Source organism: Rhinolophus hipposideros (assembly GCF_964194185.1).
Source record: "Rhinolophus hipposideros genome assembly, chromosome: 5".
NCBI lineage: Eukaryota > Metazoa > Chordata > Mammalia > Chiroptera > Rhinolophidae > Rhinolophus > Rhinolophus hipposideros.
Window position 1 is genome coordinate 93,150,107 of NC_138051.1, and position 17,389 is coordinate 93,167,495.

The window sequence follows — 17,389 nt, forward strand, 5'->3', positions numbered from 1 at the left end:
GGTTCGATTCCCACATGGGCCAGTGGGCTCTAACCACAAAGTTGCCGGTTCAACTCGAGTCCCACAAGGGATGGTGGGCTCTGCCCCTGCAACTAAGATTGAATACAGCACCTTGAGCTGAGCTGCCTCCTGGATGGCTCGGTTGGAGCGCGGGCTGTCAACCATAAGGTTGCCAGTTCGATTCCTTGAGTCCAGCAAGGGATGGTGGGCTGCGCCCCCAGCAACTAGCAACAGCAACTGGACCTGGAACTGAGCTGCGCCCTCCACAACTAAGACTGAAAGGACAACAACTTGACTTGGAAAAAGTCCTGGAAGTACACACTGTTTGTTCCCCAATAAAGTCCTGTTCTCCTTCCCCAATAAAATCTTAAAAAAAAAAAAAAAGTACAGTTGATTCTTGTTATTTGGGTTAGTCGAGTTCTGTAAAGTCACTGTAAACACTGAATTAGTGAATACCGAACCACTGTTCCTAGGGGAAATACAGGGTTAGGTTCCTGTTAGCCTCTGGTCACATTTTTGTCAGCCTAGCAATACACAGTCTTGTTTTATATGTGTTTCTGTTTAAAGACATGTAATTTAATATATATTATTGATTCATGGTTTATAAGCATTTTACTCATGGCCAACAGCACTGTAACTTGTTGTGCCTGAGTGAAGCTTATCTATACTTTTTTCCGCATAAGACATATAGTCTTGTGCTTGAGAAGTTTAGACAGCACTTCAGCACTATGCATGAGGGCCATTTAAAAATTTTTTTAAGTTGGGGAATATTGGGGAAATGTGTGTTTTTCCAGGACTCATCAGCTCCAAGTCAAGTTGTTTTCAATCTGGTTGTGGAGGGTGCAGCTCAGCTCCAAGTCAAGTCTTAGTCAATCTAGTTGTGAAGGGCATAGCCCTCTGGCCCACGTGGGAATCGAACCAGCAACCTTGTTATGAGCACTGTGCTCTAACCAACTGAGCCAACCAGCTGCTCCACATAAGGGCCATTTTAAACAGTGAAATCACCAACAAAACGTACAAAAATGTAAACTGTGACGCTAAATAGGGAAAGACTTGTTTATAGCATGACTGCTGAAGCAAGAAGGCAGAGCATCACCTTTTTGCCCTCACCATTGGGTGACTGCAATTTTTGCCACTATGCATGTCTTTGAATGATGTGAAAGCATTGTATTGATTTTCGGAATGCAAATCAATTCTAGTGAGTAGGAGATTTTGCAAGTATGGAATCTACAAATAATGAGCATCAAGTGTAATTCTTAAGAGGAGGTCTTGCTCTCGTTTGTGGAATATTTGGGGAAATTTTAGTTTGAAATTTTAAAAATTTGCGGGATATTCTTTTGTGAAGAACTAAGTATGGAGAAACCTTTGCCCCTTGAGGTTGGAGTTTTGTGAATAGTTTGACAAAGTGAGTTTGTGGAATAAATGAAGTAGTGCCACGTCTTAGTTTAAAAATGAGATTTGACGATTACAAACATGATTTTGATAAAGTTGAGGTAAACTGTGAAAGAGGTGATTATATACTATTTTGATAGTGATAGCATGGTAGATTAGAGCTTCCACTATCCATTTTCCAGATAAGTACTTCATTGGCCAATATCCAGTTGGGTATACAATTGGGTACCTAATACACAGTTAACATATAAATGTACTGCCTGTCTGTCTCATCTACATAGCCAGATTTAAAATTCCTTGAGGAAGGGTGAAGTTTGATATTTTTTTTAATCCTTAGGTATAGCATATTAGATAAATCAAAATATTTACTTTTTGATCAGAAGACTGAAATAGCTCCTTCACGTGAGTATTTTTAGTGAACATCTATTATATATATTCTGTAGATGTCAATACAGATAGTTCCTATCATTTTTTTCCTTGTCTGTCATCATTCTCAATGCCTGGCACATATTCTGAGCTCTTTGTGGGTTTTTGTTTTTTGTTTAATACACCAATTGAGTGGTTAAACTGCTGGTGACAAATAGGGTTGATCTCACTTGCCAATTTTCATCTTTTCTAGTAGTGGCTGCCTGCAGTGCTGTGTTGAGGAAAATTGTAAAAGAATTGGAATAATTTTAATCAGTATAAATGTAGCATTTATATTGACTCAGCATATCAATTTTTCCTTCACAACTTTTGGCAAAGAAATTTATAGAATTATAAATTAGGTCTTTAGGCAAGGACTTAGAAATTATATGTAATATATAAGCATGAGTGTAGTATTTATAAGCATAATAAATGCAGTATTTGTGGCAAATATTCTTGATTTTTGTAAGAGTTGATAATTAGAAGTATTTTTCTTCAGAAGGATCAGGAATGAGCTATTTTTCAACACAGGAAAAACATTTCTTGTAAAGTTCCATTTATTTTTACAGTTCTGTTGCTATGTAAAGTTGATAGATTTGGGCAAATCACTTAATTTCTGGATGTCTGTTTTCCATTTCTGTAAAATGAACAGGTTGACCTACATCCATGATTTTTAACTTTTTGCTTTATTCTAATCAATATATTGAAAAATTTAATGGCTTACCATGTACGCAGGACATTTTGAACTTTTAAAATAGTAACCTAAGATTAGTAAGAATTAAACTTTATAAATCAAGTACTATTTTAAATTGATGTTCATAATTTATGCATATGAGTATATGCATAAAAATATACATGCAATATGATACATGAGTAGGCCCGTCAATGGGGAAAATCACTTATCCAATGTCATGTACATATCAGGCTTCATTCCTCAGCTTTATTACTCCTTTGTTCCCACTACACCTTTACTTGGCAAAACTTAGACTTCTACTTCTTGCTCCTCCATCAGGACCCTGCTTTTTTTCCTGACTGACTTATCCAGTCTTTTCACCTTACCCACTTTTTCCCCCCACTTTTTATTTAAGTGTTCTATTGCCAATACCGTTAACTTCCTTATCCTTTTGTTTTTCTGTATATCTGCCCTACAAAATACAAACCTTGGATCAATCTTAGTCCCTTGATTTTTGGCTCAGACAAGTGTTTGCAAAGGGAATTACAGAATCGCACTGTTAGTGCTGTTAGAAATTCATCTCCAAACCCAAGCTTGCAATGTTTCTTTAAATTCCTTTGTCGTTTCCTTTACTTTTCGTGGTAGTGGCTATTTAAAATCTCAACTTACTCTATTAGCCTTCTTCTCAATCTTAGCAGCCTACCTCACCTCCTACTTCACATAGAAAGTTAAAGATATACCTTAATTATTTCCCCACTGTCTACAAATGTAACTGAATCTCACCCATTTTTCCTCCAGTTGCAGTGGAAAAAGAATTCTAAGGCTAATCTGTGCTCTGGGTCCTACATCCTTCTTATCCTATTGGGATATAAAGCTCTAGCAATTGTCTAACTTTGATTTCTCTTTATTGATTCTATCTCATAATTGAAGTCTGCTCAGCTTTCATTCTTTTGAAAATGAAAAAAATAAACCCTTCTACCTTCTTTTAATATTAAGCATCCAAGTTTTTGGTAGTCTTCTCAACTTTCTCTACTCCCATTTAATTTTCAACTAACTGAAAATTTATCGCGGCTTTTATTCTGTACTGCTATCCACGGTCCTAATGGCCTTTGTCACTAAATCTAGAAGTTTTTAGTCCTTACCTCTTTGTAGTATTTGGTACTATTTACAGTAGTCCCACTTATCCATGGTTTGGCTTTGTGTGGTTTCAATTACCACGGTCTCTGCTGTCTGAAAATATTAAATGGATAATTCCAGAAATAACTTTTTTAAAAAATGTTTTGTGGGGACTGTTTGGAGAACAGCGTTTTTCCAGGGTCCATGAGCTCCAAGTCATCCTTCAATGTAGTCGTGGAGGTCGCAGCTCAGCTCCAAGTGTAGTTGCTGTTTTCAATCTTAGTTGCAGGGGGCACAGCCCACCATCCCATGCGGGACTTGAACTGGCAGCCTTGTTAAGAGCTCACACACTAACCAACTGAGCCATCTGGCCGCCCCGAAATAAACAATTCTTAAGTTTTAAATTGCATGCTTGTCTAAGTGATGAAAGCTTGTGCCCTGTCACTGTCCCCCGAGGATGTGAATCATCCCTTTGTCTGGTGTATCGACGCTGTATATGCTACCCGCCATTAGTCACTTAGTACCGTCTTGGTTACTAGATTGACTGTTGTGGTATCGTAGGGCTTGTGTTCAAGTAATTTAACTCAAATAGGCATTTAGTCATCTCACATCACAAGAAGAAGGGTGTGTACAGTAAAATAAAATGATTTTGAGAGAGACCACATTCACATAATTTTTATTACAGTATAGTGCTCTATTTTATTGTTGTTAATCTCTTACTGTGCCTAATTTATAAATTAAACTTTATCATAGGTATGTATATATGGTGAAAAACATAGTACATGTAGGGTTCAGTACTATCTGGTTTCAGGCATCTGGTAGAGGTCTTAGAACGTTTCCTCTGTGGAGAAGGGGACACTTCTATGTTTCTGAAATGTATTCAGTCGTATCACACTCTTGTTTACACACTTCTTGTTTATCTCCTATCAGTTTGATTGTTCTTTCTTAGTCTTAGCTTCCCTACCCCTTTCGTTTAAAATTCTCTGTGTTCTCATCCCTTTGGATGGCTTCTTTTACCACCTGCATGATTACTCCCAAATCAGTCTGTCTGGCCTAGATCTGTCTACCTCGCATTTCCTCTTGGATAGTGTATAGACACTTTAGATTAAAAATATTCAAACCTGAAATCTTTCCCCCTCAAATCCGTTCTTCCTGTGTGCATTCATTTGTTTGGTATTTGAGTACCTCCTGTATGCTACTGTTCCATTGTGCTAGGTACTGGATATATATTGAGGAGTCAAAATCATTGTCTTCACCTAGTCTAGAGGGGGAGTCTGACAAACTATATAATCTTAAATACAGAATCATAAATAGGATATGAAGAATAATCAGGAATCTAGCTTAATTTGGGGAGGGTGAGTCATTGAAGATGTTTGCTAGAATATTTGAGACCTGAGAGATAAATGGGTGAACAATGGGGAAAGGAAATATGTGAGACCCTGCGATGGCCAAGATCTTGACATTTTACAGAACTGAAGAAAGCTACATAACCGTTAGTGTTGTGGGTAAGAGGGAAAGTGTTGTGAGACCTTGATGATGGTGTAGGTGAAAATCAAATCACAGATGGCCTTATAGACCATGTTAGAGATTTTTGAAAGTTTATTGTATGAGTTGTGATTGAAAAATATGGTGAATGTTTACATTTAAAAACAAATTATTACAGTAAAAAACACATTGCCGTTAATCCCCCTCAAAATACTCCTTGTTTCGAACACACTTATCCGATCATTTTGGCCACTTTCTGAAGCAGTTCTGGAAGTCTTCTTTCATGAATGTCATCATCCTTCATCAGGACATGCTCCCTGTCACACATCGCTTCTAGTACGGCAATTTCTGTCAAATAAAAACATTATGGGGGGGGGGTCCTCATCCACTTTATTTAGCCGATTTGGCCCTGTACGACTTCTGGCTTTTCCCAAAGTCAAAATGATTCAGGACATCGAGGCAGCCACGACAGTGTAACTAAAGACACGAAAGAAGACTTCCAGAACTGCTTCAGAAAGTGGCAAGAACTCTGGGATAAGTGCGCTCAAAGTGAGTATTTTGAGGGGGATTAATGGCAATGTGTTTTTTACCGTAATACCTTTTTTATTTAAACATTCACCATATTTTTTGATCACACCTTGTATATGGCTCAATGAATTTCACAAAGTTAACAGTCATGTAACCAGTATTGAGACCAAAAAACAGAATATTACCAAGATCCAAGAAGCCCTTCTTATGCCCCCTTCCAGTCATTAGCCTCCCCAAATCATAACCCCCATCCCAACTTCTTACAGCACAGATTACTTTGGCCTGTTTGAACTTGAGATAAATGAAATAGTACAGAACGTACACATACCTCTGGCTTCTTTAGCTCAATATTATACATGTGAGATTTATCCATATTGTAATTTAGAGTTTACTACAATAGATTTATCGTAAGTGAGGGGAGAATAAATAAAGAAGGTAGACGGCATATATGTTTCACCTCCAAATATATCTGGAGAAAAACATTGCTCAGTAGTCACAATAGATGGGTGTTTTGGATGTGGAGAATTCCAGGCTCAGTTTCAACATATACAAAGAATGGGAAAGGGGTCTAGGATAATCTTGAGTCTGGGAACTATACTTAGCTGCTTATCAGTTTATGGCACTGACTTAAAAAAAAAGCTTTAGTGAGATATAATTTACATATCATGCAATTCACTGGCATTGGTTCGTGAGGAAAGTTGTAAATGTGGTCACTAGGATTAAAGAGGCTGGGATTTTCTCCAGGCAACTACTTCTAAAAGGGATACAGAGCTACAATCACCATTAGGTCCTATCGGGGACATATGCTGTCTCCTCTTTATCAGAGTGAGGTTGCAATGAAAATAAACGAATATACATTTTCAAGTAAAAAAGTGATCAGATTACCAAGTTTCACCTAATACTTGAGGAAAATCAATACCATGAAAAAAGAAGTACCAGATTCAAGAAATCCAAGAACTGTTACTGAGAAATCAGAGTTAATACAGCAAACAAGATTTTAAAACAAATACATTCTCATAGATTTAAGAATGTTGCATATTTTACTATGAAACAGATCTTGGATGTTAAAAATATTCTTAAAATGAACTCAATATCTGGGCTAAATGACAGTGATACAGTCAAAGTACAAATTAGCTGCAAGAGCAAACAAATTCTTTGAGAACATAGAGGAAAGGTCAAGAGATTAGAAATTGTGAGTAAAAAGGACATATGGTTGTAGATTCAGGAGTTTAATTCCAATAGGAATCCTGGATAGAATAGAAAAAAATGGAAGTGAGGAAATAAAGGAATCAAAGAAGAAATTTTTTCCAGTGCTTAATAAGACAAGATTTCACATTGGAACAATCCAAGTACAAGTAGAATAAATCATAAAAGCCTGCACTTAAATACAATGTGGTGAAATCTGAGAAGACAAAGCATAAAGAGAAATTTCTGGAAAGCTTTCAGACAGAAAAAAAGTCTACAGGGAAAAAAATCAGATTTCTTATTGTAACACAATCTTTGAAGGCAATGAAACAACACTTTCAAAGATAGGGGAAATGATTTTTTAACTCATCAGAATAGTATACCTAGCTAAAGAAGCATTAAGTGGGAGGGAAAAATAAAGATAATTTTTAGATGTGCAAGGCCTCGACCAGTTTTCCCTAATGTCAGCACCTTGCATAACCATAGGATACTTGTCAAAACAAATGAAAATGGGTACTTTACTATTAACTGAACTCCAGATTTTATTCGAATTTCATCAGTTTTTTAACTAGAGTTTTTTTCTGGTCTAGGATCCAAACCAGAGTACCACATTGCATTTAGGTATATTCGTGTTGATTCGTTTGGATAAATCCCAGCTGCAGCAACTCTGATAGTGGAGACAGTATAAATTCAGGATCTCTTTCTCTCTCACTAACACTTTGTTTCCTCTAATTTTCTATAGCTTTCTCTCATGTACTCACATGGAAGCATACAAATAATGAGTTTTCCCTTTCCATTTGTGGGATTCCTAGAGGCCTGATTTGATAGAGACTCCATTGACATTCAGCTGCAGCTGAGGCAGTGAATTTTGAAAGATTCAAGAAAGGAGTTCGGTAAGCATAGTTGTTTCCTGAGGATATGGTAGGTATACTGAGGGATGAGGGCTTAAAAAGAACAATTGCAAGGGGAAGAGGGAAATTATTGGAGAAAAGATGAGTTGGAGAGTAAGAGTAATTACATAAGACACATTCCGAAGGTTCAACCAGTGAGGGGTTGCTTGTATTGTGATAAAGGGGTGAATGAGCTATAATGGAATGTAATTTCCTTCTATGCTAGCATTCACCATCGCCTACTTTGCATCTGAAATAGTTTCTGTTTCCTTATGTGAGAGGATGGGGTGAGGTGGGAGTTGGGGTTGTTGAGGGAAATGTTAGTGAGTGGGTAGGAAAGTAGGGTAAAAAAAAGTGTCTAATATAATTGATTTTTAATTCAACGTAGAAAGAATTCAGGGTTCTTGTCTCACAGCCCCAAATTGTCTTTTAAGTACGGACTGACCAATTTTATGCATTTGTTTTCTTATGGATTCCCCTTCTGCCTTTCCTACTTCTGACATCTTTGCCACACAGGAGGAGCCTGAATTTTAGAAAGTTTATGAGGAGTGTTAGAATGCTGAACAGGAGAAAGCAGGGAAATCTTTGGGGGCTGTGTGTGTGATGATTGGGAACGATTGGTGGGGAGGAAGCTCTGCCTTTAGACAGAGTCCATTTGTTTTTGTATTTATTTTAAAACCAAAAGTCAATTAATTTATAGTGAGAAATATAGCTGTCAAAGGGACTGAGTGTTGGTTTCCTTTGGCCACAACACTCTCTAAAGGCAAATTATAAAAAGAGCTTTCTCAGGACCAGTTTCTAGTGGTTGCTGTTTTTCTTGTGTATGGGTCATACTTTGTTGTCTCTTAGCCTGTCTCATAGTTTTTTGTTGAAAACTGGACATTTAAAATAATATAACACAGTAACTCTGGAAATCAGATTTTTCTCCTTCCCTAGCATTTGTTTTAATTTTTTGTTATAGTTTGTTTAGTGAATTTCTGAATTAACTATGTAAAGTCTGTATTTTTCATTGTGTGTGGCCACTAAAGTCTGCCTGTTAGCTTAGTGGACAGCTAATTATTGGGTGGAGATTTCCTTACCTGCCAAGAATCAATACGTCTCCCAGTCTTTGCTGAGGATCCATTGTGTACGTGTGTCGGGGATGCCTTCAGCTCTCAGATGGGCAGTTGACAACTTTATTTCAGCCTTCGATTTCTATGCAATGTCTCAAGGTTAAGCAGAGGTGAGAGCTTGGGGCTTTCTCAGATTTCTCCTGAGCATGTGCATAGCCCTATATAGTATGTAGATGGTCTTCTGGATTCTTTCCCTATGTTGGAGCTTTTCAAAGCCCATACAGTATCTCATTCTCTATCTTTTCCTTTTAAGCTTTTTGGTTATTCTATTGTTTGCCCCCACTGTTATCCACCCCTTCAGGCAGCTGTGAAGTTAAGCAATTACCTACAATTGTTTTTGACAAATGACACTGGAAAAATTTTTTTGAATTTACACTTGGGCAAGCTCCAAATCAGGTCAAATACAGACAACCTTGTAAGTGCAATCTTCCAGGAAACCATCAGAGAGATCAAATAATGACAATTCTTAGGGAATGGGACTTTGAAAAAGACCTAACTTGGTTCTGCCCCAATCAGTGGCTGCCAGCTGCTAAATTTCATTGCAAATACAATCTGTTAAGTTTTCAAGGTGGCCTTGGAGCAGGAGAGTGGGGGATACGAGAGTAGGACAAGTTAGAATGCCACAAAGCTCTCTGTCCTTATTGAGATTCAGTTTTTTAAAAAGTAAATGCTACCTGGATTGCTGCAAGCCTTTAATTTCCAGAGTTCAGAAAAAGTTGATTCTGACAAATTTTGCCAGCTATTTCTTTGCTTTTATGAAGAAGAATTTTCAGAAGTCCCTCCTACCACTTTTCACTGATATCTTCCCAGTAACTATGAACTAAGAACTTAGCTGGTCTGTTTTACATGATGTGGATATAGTCGTATAGAAGCATAAAATATTTTTTTACGTGTGCTCCAAAAGAATCTTGTGATTTGGTTCTATCTACAGGGTCAGCATAAGCCAGTAGGTGGGATGTTTTCCTGGGCACAAGATTTAGTATAAACTGGAGAACTATAAGCCAAGGCAATGTGAGGTAAGGTAAGGTAAGGGATAAGGAAGCAACAACATTATGGAAAGAGCCATAATATTGCACATAAATTTTGAAGGGCACACACGTTTTCTACATAAACTTTCAAATGCGGGCAGAAATAGAAAGATGTATAGAGTAACTAATAGAGTTTAATCACAGAAGCAGGCCCACGTGATTGGTTCAAGACTGAGACTCACATTTTGGGGAAAATGATGCAGAAGATAAAGGAGGGGTAAATGGAGAAGTAGTCAGATACTACCTGCCCAAGATGGTAATATGTTTATAAATTGGGCCTAAACTCATAGTAATGATAAATAAAACATGGCTGAGTTCAAAACAAGATCAATATCAATTTACACCAGAAATGGAACAGAAATGCAAATTTATTAGTAGGGTTGATGTCACAGCCTGCTATACTCCAGGCTGAAAGCAGGCAAAGTTATTGTGGACTTAACTCTTGCAGGATAATGGGGGTAAAAGTTTTCTTTGTAAGGCAGAAATTAGAACCACACCTATTGCGTGAAGTCTCCTGCTTTCCCCAGCCTCTAACTCCACCTCAATAAAACAGTCTAAAGGGGCTGCCAGTCAGCTCAGTTGGTTAGAGCACAGTGCTCTTAATAACAAGGTTACTCGTTCAGTCCCCACATGGGCCACTGTGAGCTGCGCCCTCCACAACTAGATTGAAACAACTACTTGACTTAGAGCTGATGGGTCCTGGAAAAACACACTTATGATAAATAAAAGTTAAACAACATCAATAACAACAACAAAAACCTTTAAAATAAAGGAGAGAGTCTGAAGAAAAGTGTTGGCTCCTGACTGGGATACATACAGTTTAGAGCACACTGTAAACCTGGAGATTAAGGAGGATATCTATATAATCTTAAGATTTAGAGTGAATCAAACTGCCCAGTGATTTGTGACTGGATTTATGATATTTCCATTTAACAATCTTATCTGCTAGTATAACATCTGGTTCAAGACGGCTGTCCAGGATGTTAGGCAGAAGCAAACAAATAAACCACTAGTTACTAGATAGGAATAAGGAAATAAGAGATAAGGAACAATAAGGAAAAGTAGAGAGAGAAAAATAAAAATAACAGAAACCTCTTATACAAGGCACACCCAAAGATTCCACAAATAAACCTAATGGAAAGAAATGTGACCCAGAATAAAATTTATGATATGTGAATTCAATATCAATAAAATTATTTTTTATGGAACAAACTGTCAAAGACCTTAAAGCAAGTATGTTTAGGATTGAATGAAGGAATAAAATTAATAAAGAAGAAAAATTATCAAGAAAAATCAAGCATACATGAAATGAGAATAGGTAAATCTGAGTAATATAATTTAGATACAGGACAATGAAATCTTTACATCATTGAAATAAAACAAAATTAATAGTTGGGACATACACCAAATGGGACACACAGAGAATGAGAAATGAAAGATAATTATGAGGAATTCATCAGAATGAGAGATAAAAAGATAATGATTATGAGTAAGTTGTTAAGAGATATGGATAGAATTAGAGGTCATGAAACATCAAATAGAAGTTACAGAACAAGAAAAGGGAAGAGATGGTAGAGAAGAAACATTTAAAAGAAAATACCAGAAGTTTTCCAGAATTAAAATGTCATGACTTCTCAGGTAGAAAGTGCACTCTCAATGCCAAACAGAATAAAATAAATCTTCATGTAGACACGTCATAGTGGATCTGCAGAATATTCATGATCAAAGTAATATTTTCAGTGCTACCAGAGAGGGAAAAATGGAGTATTTAATAAAAGGCAATTAGAGTGACAGCAAACATCTCATCAAAAAAGGATTCCAGGAAACAATACAGTAATATCTTAAAATGTTGAGGAAAAATAATTTTGAATTAGAATCTTTTATCCAGCTAAATACTACATGACAGTGAGGGGCAAAGAGAAACATTTCAGCATATGAGAGTTCTTTATGTACATACCTTTTCTAAAAGAAATAGTAAAGGATGTACTTCAGTAAGAAAGGAAAGTGAAACCAGAGGGAAGATATGGTATAAGAAATAATTGTGAGCACAGAAACTGACAAAATATGCTGGTAAATTTACTTAACTTGATCAAATGAGTAAATTTTATTTTTAAAGGCAATCCACAACTCTAGACAACAACAAAATGGGGAATCCTGTTATGCAAGTAGGATAGAAATATTGAATAGTTTGAGTTTGTTAGAAAAATTTATAGTTAAGCATTTTACGTTAAAATTTGTAAGAGTAATCAGTAAAAGATTGGAAACAATCTATATCTTTCAAATGAGCAGAGGGGGAAAAAGGATTAAGAAAAATTTAAAGTTAGATGAGAGAAAAGGAGAAAAGTGGCAAACAGCTTCATGCATATATAAAAAGTTGATTTATGACAAAGTTGGCATGGGATTAAAAATTGTTGGGGAAGAATTTAATGATTTAGGATGGGATTTATCTATATGGGAAAAAGTAGACCCTATCTTACACTATACATAAACATTAATTTGTAATAAACACGTAAATGTATAATGTAAAACTTTCAGAATGAAATGTAGGAATCTCTTTATAACCTTGGGGTTGGAAAATAATTTGTTGAAATATAAAAAGCATAAATTATGAAGAAAAACATTGAAAAATTTGGCTACATTTACATTTTAAAACTTCTGTTTAATAAAGACTATAAACAAAGAGAAAATAGCAAGATAGCCTATGAGAAGAAATTCTCTTAGTTTTCTTCTATCTGAAATGTTTTTGTCTTCATTCTGAATGATGTTTTTGCTAGATATTGAATACTGCACTTTCAGCTTTCTTTTTCCTTTTTAAACTTTAAAGATCTTGATTCATTATCTTCTCATCTCCATTATTTCTGATTAGAAGTCGGTGGAAAATAGAATTTAAATTCTCTTGTATGTAATTTGTCATTTTTCTCTGGTTGCTTCCAAGATTTCCTTTTTGCCCTTAGTTTTTGGCAATTGGAATCTGATGCATTTGGACACGATTTTCTATGTATTTCTCCTGCTTAGAAGTTTTTAGACCTTCTTGAATCTATAAATTTTATTTCACCAAATTTGGGATTTTTTCAGCCATTATTTAGTAAAATTATTTTCCTGCCTATTCTCTCTATCTTTTCCTACTGTGACTAATATTACACATATGTTAGAACTTCTGCTACTGACCTATGGGTCCCAAGGCTCTTTTCATTTTGTTTCAATTTTAACCTCTGTTCTTTAGATCGAATAATTTCTGTGGATTTATATTCAACAAGTTTACGGAACATTTAATCTATTTTCTGCCATTAAGCTCATCCAGTGCATTTTTAATTTAAAATACTGCATTTTTATGTTCTAAAATTTCCAGTTGGCTCTTTTTAAAAATATTTTCTATTTCTCTGCTGGCATTCATATCTTTTCAACTCATTTTGAGCATATTTTATTTTACCTCACTGAGCAGAATTAGGCTTTAAAATCCTTGTCTGCTAATTGCAACTTCTAGATCATCTAGAGTTTTTTTTTTCTGTTGGTTGTCTTTTTTTCTTGAGAATAGGTCACATTTCTTTATGTGTCAATTAAGTTTAATTATATTCTGGACATTGTGAATATTGTGCTGTAAAGACTCTGAATTTTGTTAATTTCCTTCGAAAGTTGTTGATTTTGTTGTTTTAGCAGATAACTAATTTAATTCAACTTAAGCTATAAATGAACTCTTGGGTGGCAGCTTAAGTCTGAGTTTAGTTCTTTTATTCCTAGCTGGATTGGTGTTTGCACATAGTCTTGCACGTGTATGGTTCAGGGATCAGCTAGAGATTTAGACAGAGACACATAATTTTCATTTCCTTTTTTCTAGCTCTCTCTTTCTAGTAGCTCCCCTCCCCTTTCCAGGAGATATGATAGTTCTAAACTATATGCTTAGTTAATTCAGACCACAAAGGCTGTCAGTATACTCTTGGAGTTTTAGTTACCCTGGGCGGCACCAACTGAACCTATCCCTCAGGTCAAAAGCTATAAAAAATGGAAATTCATATTGTTGTGATATTCACTTCCTCCAAGTGTTGTCACCTTTCCAGGATCTACCTTTTGGTAAGTGTCCAGTTCCTTCAGAGTTTAATTTTTATATTTAAAAACTTTTATCCAGAATTTGTGGTTGTTATCTTTGGGAGGGTTGGTCCAGCAGTCATTTATTTGGCCACACTGGAAGTGGAACCTGGAGGGAGTTGATAAAATCATTTTGGCATGGAATTTGGCAGTAGCTGGTAAAAGTTGTAGTTTAGAATATTTTAGAGAAAATTTTGCACATGTACCCATATATAAGAATGATTATTGCAGTTTTTTGGTAATAGGAAAGAGTTGCAAATAACTGAAATGTTCATCAACAAGACAGTAGGTAAATAAATTGTGGGATATTTATAAAATAAAATACTATATAGTAATGACAATGAATAAATTAGTGCTTTTTGTATCAACATGATTAAGTAAAAATGTGATGTTGAGTAAAAAGTGTGATTCACAAAGATATGTATAATAGAGTATTAATTATATAAAGTTAAAAAAATGTGAAACAATATATATCATTTTGGATACAGATATATAGAGTGTGTAGAAAGCTACCCTATCTAAAATTTTACCCTACCCGACATTCTAACCTCTTTCAATATTTCTTCTCTCTTTTCCTCAGTTTAGTGCTTTTTCGCTTATGTAGTTATTGGATAAGTTACTATATATTTTACTTATTTAACTTTTTGTCTTCCCCCCTACCGTGTTTCCCCAAAAATAAGACTTAGCCGGACCATCAGCTCTAATGCGTCTTTTAAAAAATTAATTTTTAAAAATTAATTTTTGCTCCAAAAGACGCATTAGAGCTGATGGTCCGGCTTATTTTCGGGGAAACACAGTAGTATATTAGCTCCATGGAGGCACAGATTTGTGTCTTTTTTTTTTTTTTAAACTGTATTCCCAGTGCATAGGTGTTTGGCACATAATAGGTACTCAGTATTTGCTGCATGAATAAATGAATAGTGTAAAAATATGAGTGTTTGATTAGCCACAAATTTAATTAGCTTTATGGGCTTCAAGTGAATCTAAAATGTTTTATTTCTTAAAAGTAAAGTACCAAATGCAAATTTGACAAAATATTAAGATCTGATGGCACTGAGTAGTGGCAAAATTAGTGTTTATGCTATTTTTTATATTTCTAGTTGGAAATACTTCATTAAACAATTAAACATCACATTTTTACTTAATCATGTTGAAACGAAAGAAGCACCAAAAGTTTGGAGAAGAGTTTTCAGAACGTTATAGCATAGAACTTAAGGGAAGAGGGAGTTTAAAAAATGAAGAGAGATATTTGAAATGCTGGAATTAGTCACCAAGAGATAAGATAATTACAATTGACTATCAGGAAATTATTAGTGACTACGGAAAGAACCTGTTGCAGCAAGGAGTTGATTACAGGTGGGATGCTGAGGAAATGGAGGCAGTAGGTGAGGAAATGGAGATTGCTTATTCAGAATGATGGCAGGTGCAGCTTCTCCAGGATGGAACATTTATTCATGTTTTTGAGCAGAACGGAACAATGCATTGAAAAGATGGAGACTTAAAATGTTGGAAAGAGAGAAGACAATTACTGGAAGCATTTATAATTAGAGGCATATATTAAGAAGAAAAGGGCATTTCACTTGCAGTGAGGATAGTCTCCTTCTTCCACAATAGAAGAAAGAGAAAGGTTGACACAGGTAAACAAAGACAAGGAAAGGTAAGGAAGTTCATACTTGTTTCTTTGAAGTGGGAAGTCAGGCCATCTGTTGGAATGGAGAAGATGGGTAATGGATATGGTCCAGGTTAGTAAATTAGCCCCGTGGACACGTTAGAAGATTGAAGCTCTAAGAGCCTAAATTGATAATTAGGGTATCAAGTATATGGATGATTTTAGGCTTGGAAATAGTCAGAACTAACCTTAATGAATGGGTGCATTTCAGTGGCTTGAACAGTAATATTAACAACAGTAAACACTCCTATGTGCCAGGGATTATTCTACATTGTCATGTGTCATTTGAAGTATGCCAGGGTTTGTACTAGATTCCTTTTTTTTTTTTTTTTTAAGATTTTATTGGGGAAGGGGAACAGGACTTTATTGGGCAACAGTGTGTACTTCCAGGACTTTTTTTTTTTCCAAGTCAAGTTGTTGTCCTTTCAATCTTAGTTGTGGAGGGTGCCATTCAGCTTCAAGTTGTTGTCCTTTCAGTCTTAGTTGTGGAGAGCGCAGCTCAGCTCCAGGTCCAGTTGCCATTTTTAGTTGCAGGAGATGCAGCCCACCATCCCTTGCGGGAGTTGAACCAGCAACCTTGTAGTTGAGAGGACGCACTCCAACCAACTGAGCCATCTGGGAGCTCAGCAGCAGCTCAGCTCAAGGTGCTGTGTTCAATCTTAGTTGCAGGGGGCGGAGCCCACCATCCCTGTGGGACTCAAGGAATTGAACTGGCAACCTTGTGGTTAGAGCCCACTGGCCCATATGGGAATCGAACCGGCAGCCTTCGGAGTTAGGAGCATGGAGCTCTAACTGCCTGAGCCACTGGGCTGGCCCTGTGCTAGATTCTTTACGTATACTTGTTTAATCCTGACAATGACCTTTGAGGTAGCGATGTTATTAGGAGTATTCTGCTGGTGAGGAAATGGAGACACAGAGAGTAACTTGCTCAAGGTCACACCGAGGCAGAACTGGACTTCAATCCCAGAAGGTCTAACTCCTGAGTCTGGACCCCTAACAACATTATACTCCCTCAGTAGGGTACTGGGTGGTTTAATTGATGACAAACAGCAGGATTAGTAAGCAGTCCAAGGGAGAATAGTTTTCTAACACATACTTTGTTATTTTGTTTCTGGGTTATCCAAGATACCACATTTAAAAAATTTTTTTTCAATTATTGTTTTTGTTTTTTCATTAAAGCCTTAAAACTCCCAGAAATTTCTGAATAAATCATTTTTTCTTTTAATCACACAAAAGATGTGTCATCTCACAAATTTATATTATATTCATATTTTCTTTCAGAATTATCCCAACTTATTTTTGCCAAAAATTAACTCTTCAGCATCATTCTTCATATCACCATTAATCTTTGAAGAATGGAACTTCCCTTTGGGATGTATTTTGGGGAATGAAAATGGTAGGGTGATCTGTCCAATTAGCCAGAGCAGCCTGTCAAGCAGCGAGGTAACATAGTCCGGTTGGGTATACATCCTAAAGAGACAAATTACTAACATCCTGCTACTACCTTAGCCACTGTGTATGTCATAATGGGCAGCTTCCTTGCTGTCTGTAGACTTTTTTTGGCTACTTAGAAACATCTTTTTGTGGTATTTGTTCACGTATTTTTTCTTAACTGTTAAAGATTTATTTCGAATATATTGTCCATATCATATACAATTGAACATTCTTTTCCCTAAAATAAAGATTATTCTTTTTTGGTTGAGGTGGAAAAACATCTATTTCATGGCCAGTTGTCAACGTTAAAAATAACAGGTCACCTCTTACAGTTCTGCTTCTATAGCTTTTGCTAGATCAACCTGCTTTGATCATTGTTTCTCAGCTTT